This window comes from Gopherus evgoodei, chromosome 10 (genome assembly GCF_007399415.2).
Source record: "Gopherus evgoodei ecotype Sinaloan lineage chromosome 10, rGopEvg1_v1.p, whole genome shotgun sequence".
In the NCBI taxonomy this organism is placed as follows: domain Eukaryota; kingdom Metazoa; phylum Chordata; order Testudines; family Testudinidae; genus Gopherus; species Gopherus evgoodei.
The window spans coordinates 2,680,840-2,697,349 of NC_044331.1; positions in this window are offsets into that span (position 1 = coordinate 2,680,840).

The following is a 16,510-nucleotide window of genomic DNA, read 5'->3' on the forward strand; positions in this document are numbered from 1 at the left end:
TCTTCCCACCTCTGAACTGGAGACACATATGGGATGATAAGTGTCAGCTGTTTAAAAGAGCAAAGGAATACACCACAGTAATTCAGAACAGGAAGTGAAGATTATCTGAGAGGGAGAGGGAGAATTTAGGCAGCTAAATTACATGAGCAGATAAAATTATTCAAACTGGAATGATGTCAGGACACCTGAGTTAACCCCTTAGTCTTACAAAAAGTGCCAGAGGAAACAATCCCAAATAAATATGAAAGTTTTATTAGACAAGTAGTAGAGAAGAGCAGACAGTCTCCCTCTGAAACAAGAAAAAGTGTTTTCTGGGTGAGTAGTTATTTAATTTAAATATTTTTTTTAATTCTCACAATGGAACTTCATAAGCAATAGTAGGTCAAATGTTAATATTTATTCCTCAATAGATAGAGTTTAATTTGATTGTTTTAATTACAGTTGTTTCAAAACTGCCACCCCAAAAAATTAATAAAAATGTTCATGAACATAAGAACGGCCATACCGGGACAGACCAAAGGTCCATCTAGCCCAGTATCTGTCCACTGACAGTGGCCAGTGCCAGGTGCCCCAGAGGCAGTGAACGTAACAGGCAATGATCAAGTGATCCCTCTCCTGCCATCCCTCTCCACCCTCTGACAAACAGAGGCTAGGGACACCATTCCTTACCCATCCTGGCTAATAGCCATTTATGGACTTAACCACCATGAATTTATCCAGTTCTCTTTTAAACACTGTTATAGTCCTAGCCTTCACAACCTCCTCAGGTAAGGAGTTCCACAGTTTGACTGTGCGTTGTGTGAAGAAGAATTTTCTTTTATTTGTTTTAAACCTGCTGCCTATTCATTTCATTTGGTGACCCCTAGTTCTTGTATTATGGGAATAAATAAATAACTTTTCCTTATCCACCTTCTCCACATCACTCATGATTTTATATACCTCTATCATATCCCCCCCTTAGTCTCCTTTTTTCCAAGCTGAAGAGTCCTTGCCTCTTTAATCTTTCCTCATATGGGACCCTCTCCAAACCCCTAATCATTTTAGTTGCCCTTTTCTGAACCTTTTCTAGTGCCAGTACATCTTTTTTGAGGTGAGGAGACCACATCTGTACACAGTATTCGAGATGTGGGCGTACCATGGATTTATATAAGGGCAATAATATATTCTCCTTCTTATTCTCTGTCCCCTTTTTAATGATTCTTAACATCCTGTTTGCTTTTTTGACCGTCTCTGCACACTGCGTGGACATCTTCAGAGAACTATCCACAATGACTCCAAGATCTTTTTCCTGACTCGTTGTAGCTAAATTAGCCCCCATCATACTGTATGTATAGTTGGGGTTATTTTTTCCAATGTGCATTACTTTACATTTATCCACATTAAATTTCATTTGCCATTTTGTTGCCCAATCACTTAGTTTTGTGAGATCTTTTTGAAGTTCTTCACAGTCTGCTTTGGTCTTAACTATCTTGAGCAGTTTAGTATCATCTGCAAACTTTGCCACCTCACTGTTTATCCCTTTCTCCAGATCATTTATGAATAAATTTAATAGGATTGGTCCTAGGACTGACCCTTGGGGAACACTACTAGTTACCTTTCTCCCTTCTGAGAATTTACCATTAATTCCTACCCTTTGTTCCCTGTCTTTTAATCAGTTCCCAGTCCAAGAAAGGACCTTCCCTTTTATCCCATGACAGCTTAATTTACATAACAGCCTTTGGTGATGGACCTTGTCAAAGGCTTTCTGGAAATCTAAGTACACTATGTCCACTGGATCCCCCTTGTCCACATGTTTGTTGACTCCTTCAAAGAACTCTAATAGATTAGTAAGACACGATTTCCCTTTACAGAAACCATGTTGACTTGCTCAATAGTTTATGTTTTTCTATGTGTCTGACCATCTTACTCTTAACTATTGTTTTGAATAATTTGTCCGGTACTGACGTTAGACTTACCGGTCTGTAATTGCTGGGATCGCTTCTAGAGCCCTTTTTAAATATTGGCGTTACATTATAAAATTACTCAACATAGTGACATCAAAAGCTGACTGAGAAGTGTTACAGAGGGGTCTCACAAAACTGGGTAACTGGGCAACAAAATGGCAGATGAAATGTTGATAAATGCAAAGTAATGCACATTGGAAAAAATAATCCCACTATACACACAAAATGATGGGGTTTAAATTAGCTGTTACCACTCAAAGAGATCTTAGAGTATCCAGGGATAGTTCTCTGAAAACATTTGCTCAATGTACAGTGTGAGTCAAAAAAGCTAACAATGTTAGGAACCATTAGGAAAGGGATAGATAATAAAATGGAAAATATCATACTGCCTCCCTATAAATCCATGGTACACGGACACCTTGAATACCATGTGCAGTTCTGGCTGCCCCATCTCAAAAAAGATATATTAAAACTGGAAAAGTTACAAAGAAGGGCAACAAAAATGATTATGAGTATGGAACAGCTTTCATGTGAGGAGAGATTTAAAAGATTGTGATTGCTCAATGTAGAAAAGAGACGACTAAGAGGGGATATGATAGAGGTCTATAAAATCATGACTGGTGTGGAGAAAATGAATAAGGAAGTGTTATTTACCCCTTCACTTAACACAAGAACCAGGGGTTACCTAATGAAATTAATAGGTAGCAGGATTTAAACAAACAGAAGGAAGTAATTCTTCACACAATGCAGTCAACCCATGGAACTCATAGCCCGAGGATGTTGTGAAGACCAAAATTATCACAGGGTTCAAAAAAGAATTAGATAAGTTCATGTGGTTCATCAATGACTATTAGCTAAGATGGTCAAGGACACAGCTTCTAGATGTCCCTAAGCTTCTGATTGCCCATAGCTCAGACTGGACAACAAGGTATGGATCACTTGATGATTACCTGTTCTAGTCATTCCCTCTGAAGCACGTGGCACCGGACACTGTCTGAAGACAGAATACTGAGCTAGATGAACCATTGGTCTGGCCCAGAATGGTCATTCTTATGTTCTCCATCATTTGAAGAACCACCGGACAGAGGAAAACATGAATAATACAGCCCAGTACTCTAGGAAAGTGTACTTTGGTTCCCCCAGAGTTGAGTTCCAGAGAAGCCACAAACTATCACCTAACCACAGAATTGTTAAAATTAGTTAACAATTAACAGAAATGAACAATCCCAGAAGAGAATCCCAAACCCCATTTTCTCCTGGAGGCATTCTGCATCAAAACATAAAAAATTCTGCCCACAAATTTTAAAATTCTGCAGCCAATACACCTGAACCCCTTACCCCCTAGAGTCCATCCATGGGACCACCCCGGCTCAGATACATGCACCCTATCTCCCCCCCCAGCCCAATCACAGGGCACTCCCCTTGTCCAGATACCCACACCTCCTCCCCCCAGAGCCCAGCCATGGCCCCCCTAGCCCAGACACCTGCTCCCCTCCCGCGAACCCAGGGATGCAGAGGGAGGAACAGTCTGATGTTCAGTCTCAGGCTTGCCCTGAGTGCTGTCCTCTCCTTCCCTCAGGGCATGCTGGGAACTACAGCTGCCAGGAGCCGCTAGCTCCCTCTCCCTCTATGTGCGAGCTGGGCAGTGCCAGGTTTACAATGGTGCCAGTGGCTCCACGGAGCTGGGCCCATGTTCAGAAGGGGCCCCAGCCTGCTCCACACTGTGCCCTGAGACAGGGCATGGGGGACTGGGTCTGTGGTGAGCCTGAGGGGGAGGTGCTGGGCTGGGAGGAGGAGAATGTGTGTGTGTTGGGCCACGAGGGAGTGAGGGTTCTGTGGGGAGGTGCTGGGCAGTTGTGGTGGGGCTATAGGCAGGGGGGCGCAGGGTAGGGGTGGTGTGCAGGGCGCTGGGCATTTATGTGGGGAGGGCCTGTGGGGGGAGCTGGGCATAGTGGGTTGGGGGGGCTCTGGCCATAGGGAGTCAGGGGTGTGTGTGTTGGGCTGGGGGGCCACCCCTGAGGGGAAGGGGTAACTGCCGGTTTGTAAATAGTGCCCTTGCACTGGGCGGAGCGGGGCCGCCCTTGCCATGCCATGCCCCATTGCCCCTGGCTGGCCCCTCGCTCTGGGGACTGACCTCCCTGCGCCATGCTCCAATGCTTCCATGGTGGCCCACAAAAAGTTAATCTGGCCCTGGAGCTGGGCTCTGCGGGGTCCAGTGGCCCCTAGTGGCAGCTAGCAGCAGCCCATTTCTGTGGGAGGAAAAGAAATTCTGCAGGCAAATTAATTTCTGCAAAATTCTGCATTGTGCAGTGGTGCAGAATTCCGCCTGAGGGGACAGAGCCTGCCCCACTCTACCTCCTCAGAAACACCCCGAAGCCCTGCCCCTCCATGCCAAGCATGCCGCGATAGCGAGAAGGCCCAAGTGTCACTCTCACATGCGTGACTGCCCATCCTCCCAGCCCCCATGGTGATTTATGTTTCTACCAGCTGCTCCTGGCACCCAAACCGACCTGCCTGCACTGCCATGGAGGGGCATGTGACCGCTCTTGTGGCTTCCCTTTGCTTCCCCATCAGGTCATTTTTCTGTGGGGAAGCAAAGAAATCTGCGGGGGACATGTATTCTGTGCATGCACAGTGACACAGAATTCCCCCAGGAGTATCCATTATAAAAGGGACAGGACACACAATTCAGCACACCGGCCTCAAAGACATATGGATCCTTTGGTCTGTCAATACTGCAGGCAACAAACAGTCCTTGTAAATATATATTACAGATAAAAAAATGCCTGTCACACCAAAAGGGACAAAGTAAAAAGTGTGCTGAGATTGCCCAGGAAAATCACTGTGCAGCGGATGTGATTTCTGAGACAAAGTCTACTTAGGTAAACAGTTGCCCCCTAGTGATAAATGTGGTGACTACTTAACGCTTGTACTGTAGTTCCACTTGTATGACCCAGTCAAGGCACATGCCCCAGGGGAAGGTACCAAAGCACCCTGTATACCAGGGGATCTCCCCAAACCTCTTGACTTCTTTGGCATCTGCACTGCTCCTCCTCTGTCTCTGCTCATCTCTAATCTGAGTGAGGAAGGGTCCTGGCTCTGGCGGACTCTCTAGGAGCTGGTCTGGGCCAAGTAATACTTAGTCCTGCCCTGAGTGCAGGGGACCTCTCGAGGTCCCTTCCCGTCCTACCATTCTGTGGCTCTGAGGAGGAAAGGTTCCCAGCCTTCCCGATTCTTTCCATCTCTTGGCACCTGCAGCAAGCCAGGAGTTTATTGTTGCAGGTCCATTACAGGGCTGCTAACGCTGGGGAAAGGGGAGCGTTTAGGTTTGGACAAATGCCCCTTCCTCTCCGGGCCAGCGGGCACCGCCGCTTCCCGGGGCCCTTCCATCTGCCCCGCAGCTAGGACCTTGCCAAGCGCACGGTTCAGCCGCTCGGCAGACGGATCCCGGGGTCACTGCCGCGGAGCGTTACTGAATGGCCCGGCCAGAATTAGCTCTCCCGGGACGCACGGGCAGGAGCAGAGCAAAGCTTGCGGCTCCCACCCTGAGGCGCCCCGGGGCAGCCGCTTGCAGCCTCCGGAAAACACGGCTGCAGCCAGCCCGGGGAGGCAGCTCGCCCCACGCCGCCTCCCTCCCTCCCTCTCCCCGCCCTGCTGCAGAACCGGCAGCGGCTTCTCCCCGAAGCGCACACCAGGGCCGCCCGCTGGGTACAGACCTTTCTCCGCCGCTGCGTCCGGCTGCTCCGCGCAGCGCGCCAGGGCCAGGGCTCCGGCCAGGAGCAGGAGCAGGAGCAGGAGGCGCCGGAGCAGGGCTGGCATGCTGGGCACGGCCCGGCCGGGGGTCACTGCTCCTGGGGGCGGCGGCGGCGGCGGGCTGGGCGAAGGGGCATGTCCCAGGGCCAGCCCGCTCCGGCCGCCGCTGGCTCCCCTTCTGCGTTCCCCGGCGGGGGCCAGTCCTCGCCCCGGGGCCCCGGCTGGCACTTGCCGGCTCTGCCTGTGCCCCGGGCTGTCAGCGTGTGCACGGCGCGGTAACCGGCGGAGAGCGAACAACCCCCCCCGGACCCCCAACTCCCCGCGGCTCCGCTCCGGGGGAAACGAGCGTGTCCCGGCCCGCGCCGCCGCCGCCGCCGCCGCTGCTCCCCGCGCCCACGGGGCAGGACAAGCGCCGGGAATGACTCAGACCTGCCCCTTCCCCGGCCCGGCCCGGCCCGGCCCTTCGCGCTGGTGCGAGGGAGCCTCCTGGTGGCTTCGCGGAGCACCCGCCGCCGGCGCTCCCCGGGTGTCCCCCGCTCGCGGAGTCCTTGGCCGGGCCCTGGGGCTCCTGCGGCGGGGGCTGTACTGAGACTTCACCCTGGTGCCTCGATGGCCCCTTTGTTCCAGGGAGGACAGGTTCGCGGCCCCCCGGCTGCCCTCCCCCCTGGACGAGTGAACGGGAACGTGCGGCCCCTGAGGCGTAAGTGCAGCTCCGGCTAGTCACTTTCCGTAATGCTGAGCCTCCCCTGGGTGACTAGCCACGCGGGTCAAAAATGGGCCATGGTTTTATTGATGATAAACCCCAGGAGCCATTCCAGCAGGGACAGGCCCAGTCTTCGGGGCTCTGTTTTATATAGGCACCTAGTACCCTCCACCTCCCATCGAAATTGTTCACACTTGTGCTCCTGTCACCCTATTTGCACAGGTTAAGGAACTGAACAGGAATTAGAATCATAGAATATCAGGGGTTGGAAGGGATCTCAGGAGGTATCTAAGTCCAACCCCCTGCTCCAAGTAGGACCAATCCCCCGACAGATTTTTGCCCTAGATCTCTTGGCCCTCTCAAGGATTGAACTCACAACGCTGGGTTCAACAGCAAACCACTAAGCTATCTCTTCCCATTATTATTTCCATTTTACAGTTAGTAGTAACTGAGGCACAGAGAAGTTAAGTGCTCCAGGGTCTGCAGTGGAGATGGGAATAGGACATTGATTTTCTAATTCTTAGACCTGGCCTTTAACCACAGAACTCCCTTTCCTTACTCCTTTGTCCTACAGAAGGCTGCTCAGCTGCTGGGTTTTCTATGGATACTGATTTAATTAATGCTTATCCCAAATCTTCAAATAATAGTGCAACAAACATATTTACAGCGTTAAACAGAGGGGCCTGGTGAGTGGTGAACACTCAGCTACAATCCTGAAGGTTGTTGATCCGAGTCTTGCTCGATCTCACACTGAAAGGTCATCTTCAGTTCATCCAGCTGCAAAATGGGTACCCAAGCCATGGGATTAGGGCCGCCAGAGGCAGTCAGAGCTGATGCTGGCCATATCACTTCCTGTGCACCAGTGGCTGTGAAACTCACATGCCTTCACTGTGTCAACTGGAGGAGCTATTGGCTCAGGTGAACTTTGACTTTGAAAGCTTGGGCAGGAGAATGCAATGAAGCTCAGTCTCCAGTGAGCGTTAGCACTTGGGACAAGGTCTGTACGTTCACTGGAGTACGTTTTCTCCCCCATCCCCACATAATAATTGTATGGAGTACAGAAGGCACCTTGGGCTACATTCTCCTGTAAACCACTGTCACATGCTCACTAGTCAGTCCCTTTAAGGGGAGCTGGGGACAGCCGTGCCTGTGCCATGAGTTAACTGCTTTCCAGGCTGAGGCAGTGGAATTAAGGAGGGCCAGCTGATACCTGAATGGACACCTGGGCCTTAGGAAAGGGCTACATGAGCTCAATGGGGGTTTGAATCACAGATAGTAGGTAGGTAGGTGCCTGTGAAAGGCCCTGAGTCAGGATCTGCAGGAGTCAGCTGAGTGCTCCTGGGGGTCTGGTGCACTACAGTGGAGGATGCATGGAGCAAACCCAGTAGGGGCTGACAATGGTACTCTAGAGTACTCTATCCCAGCCCCAGAAATGGAGGAGAACAGGATCCAAAGGGTGGGATGAAGAGAAGCCCTTGGAGGGCAGAAGAGCCTTTTGTTTGTTGGGACTTTTTAGTCGGATTTTTGCTACCCCAAAAGGGATTGAGTTTGTTTATGCCCTGCCTGGTGAGCAGAGCCATATCTCCAGCCCAGATCAATCACTATGTGGTGAGCTGAGGAAACCCAGCCTGGGGAAGGAAACTGAGGCAGTACCATGTGTGGCTAGCAGGGGGTGCCCTGGGGGGGCCTGTGCTGTGCACAGCACAAACACTGTATAAAATAAGACCATGATACAGCCACCAGAGTAAATGCTCCCAGATTAGAAATAGCTAAAGGATAATATGATCCTAGGCTCTGCCTTGCTAAGTATTTTTTATTTAGACCAGTGCTTCAGCACAGCACTTGGAGTGCAGGAAATGATGCATCTTTATTAAATACATGCAGTTATTTTAATGTACCAGGATTATCCTATTTCATTTTGCTAACTGGATCCCTCCTTCATTGCTAACGTTCATCACCAGGCAAGCTCAGTTTAGGGAGGAAGGGGAAGAGATTTAATGAATGAGTGTTTGGTTTCAGAAAAGTACATGTTGGAGGGTTATCTCCGCTTTTTTTAAATGCAAGAGTTTCATGAAAACAGGATGTTAAGTTTTTGTTCTGTTGGACCTGCAGACACTTTTTAATAATACTTTAATACTTTATTGCCCGAGCTATTGGTCTTGCTAAGTGCAATTGAGCTAGTCTTTGCATTATGTATTATTAAAGTTGCCAAAAGCTGGGAATGGGTGACAGGGAATGGATCACTTGATGATTCCCTGTTCTGTTCGTTCCCTTTGGGGCACCTGGCATTGGCCACTGTTGACAGACAGGATACTGAGCTAGATGGACCTTTGGTCTGACCCAGTCTGGCCGTTCTTATGTTCTTAAGATATTTTGTAGAAGGTGAAAGTATATTTAAAGGTTTTAGCCTGATCTTCCATTCCCTGATGCAATCTCCTAATGGACAAACAAGTTAGAAAATACTCATTCTGGAAGGCTGTAATGTAACTCTACTTTATTGCTTGGAATCCAGAAACCTAACATACAACCCCTAAAATCAGAGAGACAAAGCAGACTGCTCTCTTAGGCAGAGAGGCACAACTCACCCCATTTTGTTCCAAGCAAGTTTTTGCAGAGTGCTCGAAAAGGACCCATATCACACAGCTTCCCTCAGAGCCCCTTAGGCTGCAGGCAGAACCAGGAAACGCCTGACATGTAAAGTGTTAGCTGGTCATTTGAACAGTTTTCAGCATACCACACTGTTAGTTATTGCATTGGGCTGAAGGGATCTGGTGAGAGCCACATTGCACTAAGCACTGTGCAGACATGCAGAAAAAGACAGACCTCGCCCAAGGAGCTGACCATCTGCATTGTGACAAGAAGCAACAGGTGGAAGAAATAAACCAATGGAACGGGGAGGGAACAGTAGAATTGCCAACTGTCCAACCACACAAACCCAAACACTTTTGTCCTACCCCTTCTCTGAGGCCCTGCCCCACTCACTCCATCCCCTCCCCCCTGTTGCTTGCTCTCCCCTGCCCCACTCTCTTTCACCAGGCTGGGGAAGGGGCTTGGGGTGCAAGCTCTGGGAGGGAGTTTGGATGCAGGAGAGGGCTCTGGGCTGGGGTAGGGGGTTGGGGTGTGGGTTCTGGGAGGGAGTTTGGGTGTGGAAGGGGGCTGGTACAGGGAGTTGGGGTGAGGGAGAGGATGAGGGGTGTGGGCTGCAGCCAGGAGGCCCTTACCTTGGGCAGCTCCAGTCAGTGGTGCAGAGGGGCTAAGGCAAGCTCCCTGCCTGCCCTGGCCCCACGCTGCTCCTGGAAGTGGCCACCACATCCTTGCAGCCCCGTGGCAGAGGCACGGCCAGGCAGCTGTGCACAGTGCATGCTGCCCACACCCACAGGCATTGCCCCGGCCATTCCCATTGGCCATGGTTCCTGGCCAATGGGAGCTGCAGAGTCAGCACTTGGGGTGGGGGCAGCATGCAGAGCCCCCTAACCCTCCCCAGGGCCTGCAGGGATGTGCCAGCTGCTTCTGGGAGGGCAAGGAGCCAGGGCAAGCACGGACCCTGCCTTAGCCCCTCTGTGCTGCTGGGCTTTTAGCAGTCTAAAATCTCCCAATTTGGCTTCGGGAGTCTCCAGGAGCTACAGCCCGATTCTGGGAGACTCTTGGCAAAACCAGGAGAGCTGGCAACTCGAGGGAACAGTAAAATGAAGCAGTTATACAATAAGCAGAGGTCTCAGCTCCTGTTTACTCATTGTTAGGATCAGACTCTTTACTCTCTCTGCAAACAATAAAGAGGAATAAAATAATGTTTAAAAACCTCACCACATTTAAATTAATGCACTAAAGCCCAAGCAACATTCTCGCTGTGGGGGCTGATCCTGCAAGGTGCTGAATGCCCTTTGCAATGCCCAGGGATGCTCCTCGCCTTGCAGCTCCTGGCTCATTCACTGCCTAAGCTGAAATTTTCAGAGCTTTGGCCAAAGACAAATCGGAAGTCTTGTAATTTCTGCAGACACTGCCCTTTGCTGTAATATTTACCCTAAAAGGGAAGAGTATTGTAACTTAGTATTTCATTCTGCGTAGAAAAGATCCTGTCATTTGTATCTATACGAAAGGCTAGAAACATCTGAGAACTAGTGGGCAGGCAGCTGAGCCATCTCTAAATTTCACAGGGACTTATGCTGTGAAGTGTACATCAGGGCTCTCTCCTGCTTCTCCCTCTGCCTCACTCTCTGGCATGTGCACATCGGACCTGCCTCACCCCAAATCCCCTTGCTTGTGCCGGGGGTTCAGAGGCGAGCAGAGAGGGCACACATGAAAGAATTCAGTGTATGTGAGCCAGATTTGCTTTCTGCCAGCAGAGTAAATCTGGAGTGACTTCTCTGAAGTCAGAACTGTAACCCAGTGACTCTCAACCTTTCCAGACCACTGTACCCCTTTCAGGAGTCTGATTTGTCTTGCATACCCCCAAGTTTCACCTCACTTAAAACCTACTTGCTTATAAAATCAGAGATAAAAATACAAAAGTGTCACAGCACACTAACACTGAAAAATGGTTGACTTTCTCATTTTTACCATATAGCTATAAAATAAATCAATTGGAATATAAATACAGTATTGTACTTACATTTCAGTGTACAGTATGTAGAGCAATATAAACAAGCCATTGTCTGGATGAAAGTTTAGTTTGCACTGACTTGGCTAGTGCTTTTTATGTAGCCTGTTGTGAAATGAGGCAAATATCAGGATGAGTTGAGGTACCCCCCGGAAGACCTCTGTGTACCCCCAGGGGCATTTGTACCCCTGGTTGAGAACCATTGATCCTGTGCATTTGCACTAAAAGTGGTTATGTGCAGGAGGGGTGGGAATGACCAAACCAAGACAGCAGATGCATGGTTGGTTATTTGACAATGAGGCAATACACTAAAATATTTTTTAAAAAAGAAATTGAGTAAATCCCTGCTGGACTGGAGCAGGGGGCAGGGGCAAAGTCAGTGGTCAGGTGAAGCAGCAGGACTTTGAGTTTGACTGACAGATCCCATCTGTTATGAATTAACTTATTGAATCAGACATTCTGGCCCTCTGCACATGGGTGAATTTCCCCCTAATAGCTGATGTTCCAGCAAATGGGAATTGCTGCAAAAACGTAATGAATGAGATTTTTGAGCACACTTAACTTTGGCTCAATTCTGGCTTCAGTGAGGGCAGAATTAGATCTGTGCCGGGCAATTCTGAAAATGCAGCCACTCTTTCATGTTTACTTAAAGAAAAAGATTTATGATCGTTTTGAAACACATTCAAAATGTTTGCCACACTTTGGCCAAATTTTGTGCTCAGCTACCCCAGGCTAAATGCAGAGTCACACTGCTCACTTTAAAGGACCTATTTTCAGTTACACTGGGATTGGGTATGTATCTGAGAGCAGAATTAGGCCCCTTTTGCCTTTCTGATTTTCAGGAATATTGTTTTGAAAATAACACTGATCACATTTTGAGGTACATTTTACAGTGAGCATGACACCTGGTGGGGGAACCAAATAATCACAGTCTGTGTAAGCCTGATCAACAGATGCTTAGGTATAAGTTAAAATACAATATATATTATACTCTATGAAATAAAGCAATGCTGCTTTAGTGTCACGGATATTTTACAAACCAATGGTGCTAAAAATGTGGAACTAATTATACCCTTAGAAATTCAAACTATGTATTTGGATATCTCTTGAAAAAAAACATATGGCATTTCTGAAACCTGGGTCACATATGTATTAATGTCTAGTAGCTTTCCCATAAACTTCTCTTTGTGCTACTCTTTTTTTCTTTGTGCCTGTTTGTGTCTTTTATTTGACTGATGACTGAAATGTGTGAAAAGGTCCAGAGAAAAAAAAGGAACCACAAGAAGAGATTTTACAACCAGATTGATAAATGTTTAGCCATAAACAGTTGGATAATTAGACATTTGTTTAAATGTGCCTGATTTCACTAATGTGTCAATTTACAGTCATTTTAACTTTATAATATGGATCACTTGTGTCCAAAAAGCTACCCGAGTGATGGGCATCCTAGAAATATCCAGATAGACATTGGTACGCTCAAGCTATGTCACATGTGAGAGCTCTTTCAGTGCTTCTGTAATATTGTAAAGAATAGCAGGCTTGTGTTTTGATAAAGAGCCCAATCTGAGGCTGCTCCACACATGGTTACAGGTTCAGACTAGATAGTCTTTTATCAGGTAGGGCTTTTACACGCTATAAGTGAATCAGGCAATGGGAGCTGGATCTGTGGAAGTTGAGGGTGCTTTGCCCATCACAGGTGATACTTAGCACTGGGAAGGATTGAACTCTATGGCCCAGATTTTCAAGAGCTCAGATCCCATTTAGGCATCTAAATAAGGACCAACTTTTCCAGAATAATCTACCCTTCCCCCCTGCATTGTGGCCAGTTCAAAAGAGTTCAACCCACCTAGTATGCTGAACTCTTTTAAAAAATCTGGCCACAACTGTGTGTGCTAAGTTCTTTTGAAAATTTGCCATAAATCGCTGCTACTGAAATGCACTATTTCTGGGCTAGAGGAAGAAAGCTACCCATTCCCAGAGAGACTACACAGCTGTTTTTGGGGGAGTACAAGTGCAGAATAACTTCTTCAGTGAACTGCAGAAGGAATCTAAGTTAGGCAGAATATATTTACTTCTGTTGAAATTTGCTGGGTACGCACCCCTACTTTGCAGAAAGTGAGATGGGTGATTTAATGGCCTGGCACTTGCTTTTATCATTCATCCATAATGCAGCATCTCCAGCAGGACAGTCCCTCCTGTGTCCTCCAACAACATCAGGTTGGGATATTGGGTCAGAGCCGACACAGTAGGAAGCATGCCAACCAATGAATCACCAACACCACTGTCTGTAGCACCTGGGTTCTAGTCAGATGTCACTCATTGCAGTATTGAGCAGGCCTAGCCTTGCATAGGCTGGGAAAACTGCTCACAGTGGAGTGATTGAAGGTTAATTAAAATTGCCTTCAACAGATATGCTTTGTCATAGATTTGACAACAATTTTATGAACTATTGTTTATTTTTACCAGGAAATCTCCCTCCTCACTTCATTCACAATACAAAAAATGCATATTTACAATTACTTACTGGGGAATTCTGTGTCACTGCACACACACACACACACACACACACACACACACACACACACACACACACACACACACACACACACACACACACACACACACCATGTCCCCCACAGATTTTTTTTCTCTGCAGAATATAGATTCTACCAGAGAGGCACTGCAGTTACACCTTTTGCCTCCCAGTAGCTGCTGTGGCACTAGAAGAGAGGGCAGCCAGCTGGTGGAGAGGCTGTATTCCTCACAGTGGGGTCACGTGAGGAGGCACCCAATGGACAGCATGGGGCAAACTTGGCTGCTGGGGAGTCAGACTGGGGTTCAGAAAGGCTAGTGGGGGGGACAGAGTGGGGCGTGGGCTCAGGAGCTACTGGGGTAACAACATTGATCCAGGGGATGAATGGGTTGGGGCTGCAGGGCCACTTGGGGATGGGGAGGGGGCCTACAGGACACATGGAGACAGGGTGTAGAGGGGTAAAGGGACATGTGGATGGGGGAGGGGGCTGCAGGGACATACAGGGACAGGGGTTGCAAGGACACATGGGGACAGGGCAGCTGTGCCTGACTGAATAGGAGAGGCTATGGGTCAGCCAGCATCTGCATGGTGGGGAGGGATAGCTCAGTGGTTTGAGCATTGGCCTGTTAAACCCAGGGTTGTGAGCCCAATCCTTGAGGGGGCAATTTGGGGATTGGTCCTGCTTTGAGCCTTTGAGCAGGGGGTTGGACTGGATGATCTCTTGAGGTCCCTTCCAACCCTAATATTCTATGGTGGAGTCTCCCCAACTCCCTAATAATCCCCCCCCAAAAAAACTGTTCCATACTTCTCCCACCCACACTCAACAACCCTCTAAGTTCACTCCCAGGCTCCTTCCCTCTCCCTCAGCTCCTCTGTTACCTCCATTTCCCCTTTGCACTGCTTCTGAGGGGTGCAGGAAATATGTTTCTGTATCATAGTTTAAATGAATTATTACTCAAAGTTCTGTATTAATATCCCTAGTAATTAATTTTTTGTTGTCTATATTGCTACAGAGATACTTGTATTTTGAAATGAATTACCACAATAATTGAAACTGGCATGATTATATTGTGTTATTTTGACAAAATACACAGAATTTTGCAGAATTTTAAAACACTGTGCACAGAATTTTGAATGGTTTTGGTGCAGAATTTCCCCCAGGAGTATACAATGCTCTCTGAGCTAACTGTCTAGCCACATATGGTATTTATGATCAGTCACCATAGTATTTAATCTATGATAAGAAACATTAGCATCAATTGTAAACTTCTGTCTCACCATGCAAAATATATTAACATTTAAAGATCTCCTTTGGATTTTCTCTTACACAGAAGCATGATATGATCTTGTCAAGCAGCAATCAGGGAAATGTACTGCAACTGCAAGCAGGCATCCCTATTACTGCTGCCATCCAGTTGCTTTACGAAGCAAAATTTAACAAGCACCGAGGGTTAAATATGTGCTGTTTATTATAATTTTGCATGAGGAAACAAATGGATCTCATGCTGGCCTCAAAAGCCCGTCCTGGCGTTGGTTAGCCTGACACTGATGACATGTGCAGAGGTGGGGAGAGATCTCGGATCTTGTTGAAGCTTGTGGTAAGGTCTTAATCTCAAAGAACTAGGTATGAACAATGCTGATACAGAACAACCATATAGAAACCACTCAGAATCTTCTGATTGCAGGATAGCTAGATTAAACTCTTACCTGAGATGTATCTGAGTTTTAGCTCAGTTTTTAATACATATTTGAAACCAGTATCAAACTGAAGACACAAAATAAATAGAAACCACCCTTGGAGGAAGAGGTGGGTTGGCCCAGGGAGGGTTCCTGGTGGGGAACAGTGCCTGTTACATGCTAACCTTTGCTTAGAGCAGCTTGAAGCCTGGCAGGTTGCCTATGCATTATGCAGAGGCTGCTCCAGCAATATTCCCACCCCATCCATTCTTTAGGATGGAGGAGGAAGGGGCCGTGTGATTCACACCCACAGCTGGGCCCTCAAAGCCTTGGCCCCTCTCCCTTTTGCATGGCAATGTCCCAGAGCCCTAGCGAACCCATCTTGCCCCCTGGGTGTTTCATGAGGTTGGCCAAGAATGGACTCAAGGCAGAGGAGCGAGAGGGCTGGCCCCCTGTTCGCCAGTCAGTGCCAAGCACTGTGCCCTCTCCGTGCCTGTCTCTCCAACAACCCAACCATTCTCACAGAAAGCAGTTCAGCAAGGCAAAGCCAGAGGCCTGGAGAACACCAGAATCTGGACAGGCTCATTCTGTGTAGGGAAATGTCCCCTCCCCCACAGACCTTTCACATCCCCAGCCAGACCTTTCCTGCAAGTGGCTAGGCTGGGGCTTTGAGTGACGGGTTACCAATGGGATTATCTTTCTTTACACACTTTTCCTTATTTTAAATTCTCTGTGTGTGTGTATGTGAGTGTGCCCCTTTGTGTGTAACCATGTGTTCAGGGAGAGTGTGTGTGCATATGTGAGTGTATGTGTGTATGTGAGTTTGTCCCTTTGTGTGTAACCGTGTGTTCAGGAGAGTGTGTGTGTGTGTATGAATGTGTCCCTTTGTGTGTAACCATGTGTTCAGGGGAGAGTGTGTGTATGTGAGCGTGTCCATTTGTGTGTGTGCGTGTGACCATGTGTTGGGGGAGTGTGTCTGGGTGTGTGTATGTGAGTGTGTCCATTTGTGTTTGTGAGTGTGACCATGTGTTGAGGGGTGTGTGTATGTGAGTGTGGCTATTTGTGGGGGTGAACTTGCCTTTACTATATTCACTGCCTTGCCTTTATTATGCCGCCTTTATTATATTCAGCAGTAACGTACGAAACCTAAGGCCTATCTCCTGTACGACATTGGCTTCAGCCGTTAGCATGAGGCTTGAGGCCTATAAACTTTGGCACAGATAAACGACCCAATGGTCACCCCTAAGTTGTGGAGAACTGGAAGTCAAGTGTCCATAATGACATCAGCCAACCACAGAAACAGC